The sequence below is a fragment of the Miscanthus floridulus genome, chromosome 12 (genome assembly GCF_019320115.1).
Source record: "Miscanthus floridulus cultivar M001 chromosome 12, ASM1932011v1, whole genome shotgun sequence".
In the NCBI taxonomy this organism is placed as follows: domain Eukaryota; kingdom Viridiplantae; phylum Streptophyta; class Magnoliopsida; order Poales; family Poaceae; genus Miscanthus; species Miscanthus floridulus.
This window is the reverse complement of record NC_089591.1, coordinates 66,434,817-66,440,011: the sequence shown is the minus strand read 5'-3', so window position 1 is coordinate 66,440,011 and position 5,195 is coordinate 66,434,817.

Sequence of the window (5,195 nt, the reverse complement as noted above, 5' to 3'; positions counted from 1 at the left end):
CATGCAGAAATACATTGAGTACTTCGACAAGTCAGTCACGCGTAGGCGTAGCACGCGCATGCACAGAGCAGACATCGATAGTTCAGTAGTTTGACTGAGACCATCTTGCATGGTTACCGGGATCTGCATATGAAGCCGAAAATCTTGGCTACGAGGCTAAGGCATGCACTTTAATTAATATAATAGAGTATTGTATGTGTATAATATGATATTATTATATATGTGTATAAGTATAAAGTAAACATGGCATTAGCCTTCTGTATATCAGGAAAGGTTAATAATAAACTTCTGTAGTCAAGCCTGCAGTAGCCTTCTGTATATCGTCCTTCAGACTTCTGCTTTGTCATTGTGTGATGTGGCATCTAGAAGTGCACTTCAATTAATTTACTACGAGAGTATGTGCTGAATGCTGATGCTCTCCCGTGTTTCACTGAACTGCACATGCTTTTGAACAATATCTAGATGTTCCGTCAGTATTTTAGGCCTTCATTCCTTGAGTGCACAGCCACTGCACCCACTGCTTCTGCTTGCTTTGAATTCAATTTCCAGGAAGTCTGGAGCTTGGAGTTTTTCTAGCTCCTGTCTAGTGCTTCAACGGCTAGCTATAGCTAACCATTTTTACTACTAGTATATGTCTGCGCGTGAAACCTGCAGTTGCGTACGTCTAAATACACTGCACGTCCAGAGAGGTGACATGATGAGCCCTAACTCGTGACTACTGAGTAGTAGACAATGCACCGAGACGATATGATGGCGGCGATATATACATATATGTCACCGGAGTAGCTGAGTGAGCTCGACTACTGAGTAGTAGACAATGCACCGAGACGATATGATGGCGGCGATATATACATATATGTCACCGGAGTAGCTGAGTGAGCTCGATCGGTGGCGCAACGCGGTGAGACTATGAAAATTTGGCTTTAGTATCGGTATTTTTCACCTCAGAAACTAGAGAAATTTTTAGTCCCGGTTAATAGTTTTAATCGGGGCTAAAAGTCTCTGTCCAACGGCTACTGCGGTAGGCTTTTGCTGCAGGAACCTTTAGTCTCGGTTGAAACTACCAACCTGGACTAAAGGTTAATTTTTACTCTCGGCTGGAGGCTCCGTTCAGAACTAGAAAGAGACCTTTAGTTTCGGTTGCTGTCTCCAATCGAAACTAAAGATCCCCTCCTATATACCCCTCCTTCCTCCCCGAGCCCGACCCACTTTGAGCTTAGTGTTCTTTCTTAATCGCCGGTTTCTCTTCTTTCTGATCGCCGGTAATCACAAGATTTCTTCGATTACTCCATCGATTCTTCGGTTCTAAAGGTTACCAACTTTATACTCTCATGTTTCATCAGTAGCATATCTCATTTTGTGGACTAGATATATGTGGTTTTTTATGGTGGATTTTTTTATTTATAAGCCATTTAAGCTCAAAATCACTTTAAAATTTGCATATTTGGATGAAGGAAAGTTAAAGTAGTTATTCAAAACTAGTATTCAACTTTCATTTCTAGCATGCATAGCACACTTCATGGTTTAGAGATATAGAGAATTTTAGAGTTTTTTTAATTTTATTTGTTTATAAAATGAGAAATTTATATTATATTAAAAATGAGTATAGAGAGTAGATGGCAACTGTTTTCGGATCCTCGGCTTCTCATCGGGTTGCAAAGCGACTGAGGCCGAACCTCCCTCTCATTGCATGCGGCAAGTGTGAGGAGAAGATTGTGATAGAGTACCGGGTGAGGAAGAAGTGTCCCAACAAAGGCCGTATCTTCTACAAGTGTCCGGATCGCAATGTGAGTTATTTTGTCGCATTTGATAATTATGGTTAATTTATAATTATTTTTATGATGATTGTGATTAAAGTTCTAATTGTTTTTTTTAATTTCAGTGGGATGGCACTAGATGTTTAGGCTGGTACTGGGAGGAAGAGTATGTTGAACACGTGTAAAACTCTCTTGCACAGGCGGCTACGACGGCTGATGAGGCAGTGATCCTGTGAAAGAAGCCCATAGATGTTGAACAAACACATGATATGTCTGTTTTAGTTGGAACTGATCGTGAAATCCTTATGCTGTTGAAGTGCATTTTAGCTTTAGTTTTTTTAGTGGTAGTTGAGATTGTCTACATTGTAGCGAGACTTTCATAAATTAATACCTTCTGTGGTGGCCGCTTGATATATATAGTGATGTTTAATAGTATGTATTAGAGGTATTATATAATAATTGTGAATTCAGAGATGTTTATTAGGTGTTTTTTTTTCTATGTTCAGATTAAATTTGTGTTTGATGGTGGGATTTTCATGTCGCTTTTGGACAATGAGTGACGAAAAAATGAAAAGATTTACGTTAAAATGATGTGAAAACAAATTTTCAATCGAAAACAAAAGTTTTAATAATTTTAATTAAACACTACATTTTTGCATTAACGAAATAGTAATTATTAATGGCATTATGTTTCAATATTTATAAGAAAAAACAAAAAACTTTAGGTCACACAATTTTCCTGTGTGCAATAAAGCAAAAGTAAATCCATATTCTTTTAAAACAATTTTATGCTTTGTATTTAATTTACTGTGCAATTAACAAGACTTTAACATTTTATATAAAGAAATATATAAAAAATAAATGGAGCTTGAAACGGGCGAGAAGTGAAACTGCAGCCCAACTTTAGTCCCGGGTAGATCTACCACCCGAGACTAAAGGTGGGCTGCATTTTTTGTGGCTCGCCAAAAAACACCTTTAGTCCCGGCTCGTAATACCAGCCGGGACTAAAGGTCTTTTTGTCTTGGACGTTTACAGGAGCCGGGACTAAAAGTCCCTCCCCTATATAAGATGGTCGTTTCTTCTTCCTCCTTACTCTTCGTCTTCGTCGCCCATCGCCACTGCCACCGCCACGGCCCTCGTCACCATCGCCCGTGGCCACCTCATCGTCCTTGACCTCGCCGCTGTTGGACCCGCCGCCCTCGTCTCCGGGGATGGCTCCGTGCACCTCTTCGACGCCGCGCGGCTCCCGCCGCCGCAGAACCCCGTGCGCCTCCTCCGCGAGCACGCGCGGGAGGTGCACGGCCTCGACTGGAACTCCAATGCCGGCCGCCCCAACGCCGGCCACCCTGCGCGCCACCAACATCGCCGGCCGCAACGTACTATGTATTGATATATATATATATATATATATATTTGTTATATATATATATTAGAGAGTTATAAATTTATATTTTTTATATATAAATTTGTTATACATCTATATTAGAGAGTTATAAATTTATATTGTTATAGTTAAATTTGTTATACATATATATTAGAGTTATAAATTTATATTGTTATATATATAAATTTGTTATACATACATATTAGAGAGTTATAAATTTGTATTGTTATATATATATTTGTTATACATATTAGAGATTTTTAAATTTATATTGTTATATATATAAATTTGTTATATATATCACTTGCCAATAAATATTTCTAGAAAATAAGAAATCAAAGTTATGCTTTGGAGACTTGAATTTCGAGTGTAGTTATTTAATTAATTTTAAGCACATGACTCGATCCATTTTATAGATATATGGTTTTTATTTTTTATAAATATATCTAGTAGTGTAAAAGCTAGATGGCTGCCCCAAGAGACAACATGGATGAAGAAATGATGGATATTATCAACACCGGCACTCAATTTGCTGATGGTGACCAGCAGGATGTAGATGACGGGAGTCAACACCTGGCTCTTGAAAATAAGCAAGAAAATATTATGCAAGAAAATACTAGCGAGGTATATATATTTATATATATATTTGAATATTATATATATATATATATATTTGAATATCTATCATCTATTATGTGTACACATGATATTTATTTGTTCTTTTTTTATACGTAGCCCTCTGGATCGACGACCACAACGGCGAAAAGCAAAAATATTCGAGGCCCGAAAAAGCCATTGGAGGGGCGCTACATAATATTAGAATTTAATATCGAGACAGGCGAGCCACTTGGTCCACATGCAAGGAAATTCGTGCAACACTGTGGGTACCTTGTAAGAGACATACTTCCGATCAGTGCCCATGAATGAAAGCAAAAGATCAACGAGCTTCATTTTAGTTTTGTCCCTGATCTTGATAAGAATTCAATTTAGGATGATATCCTTCAACATTTCATGTTACAGGTGGATGATTATGATGATATCAATGATGATGAATTGAAGTAGCTAGTTCGAAAGTGGGCTATGAAGAAGATGGCCACATAATTCCAGACTTGGCAGAAATCCCTATACACAAAATACATCAAGAAGAACATAACGCCCAATTTCAATACTAGGGGCCCGCTCATGAAGTTGAGGCCCTACTGGAATAATTTTGTACATTACAAGATATCGGAAGAGGGTGAGGAACGGGTGAGAAGGAACCAAGAGAATGCCCGACAGAAGGTATACCACCATGGCATGAGATCAGGTGGCTACGCGACTACCATTCCCAAGTGGGAAAAAATAGAAGCGGATATTCTTACCAAGGGTATCATACCAGAATCACTCAATTAGCCTAAACGCGTGAAGAATTGGTTTTCGCTTAGGGGGGAAGACTGGACCTAGAGACCGGAAAGCTGGTTCATGGCCCAAAACTCGAAAGAGCAACACAAAGATTTTCTTATGCTCTACAAGCTAAAGCTATTGGTGCGTTCAGGCCCAATAGAGAGAAGGATGAACTAATGTATGCCATCAGGACTGCTGAACACAGTGGCCGAATGAGAGGTTTAGGACAGAATATTTCTTGGGAGCATGGTTTCTCTAACGACAGAGATAGCTACAGAAGTCGGCAGAGAAGGAAGGATGAGGAAGCAGCGTGAATTAGCAGGTTAGAGGAATATGTTCTTGAGTCACGGGAGGTGTTGCTTCAAGCACAGGAGCACAAAAAAGATATGCAAGCTAGAATGCAGGAGGAAATCATAAAGCAAGTGCAAATAGCAATGAGTGCCTAAAGGCAGGCATCAGATCTAGGAATCAACATTAATATTAGTCCCCCTGATCAGTTAAAAAGTAGTTGCGCTTCCAGTGTTGCCAAATCAAGTTAACGCAATGCTATGTTTCCCCGTGGATGACAATACTGCACCGTTTACATCATGTGAGCTACATATTCTAAAAGGGAATGCCACAATCATGGTGGCTCTCGGTGTTTTTTTATCCTCCAGATCGTACCAAGACAC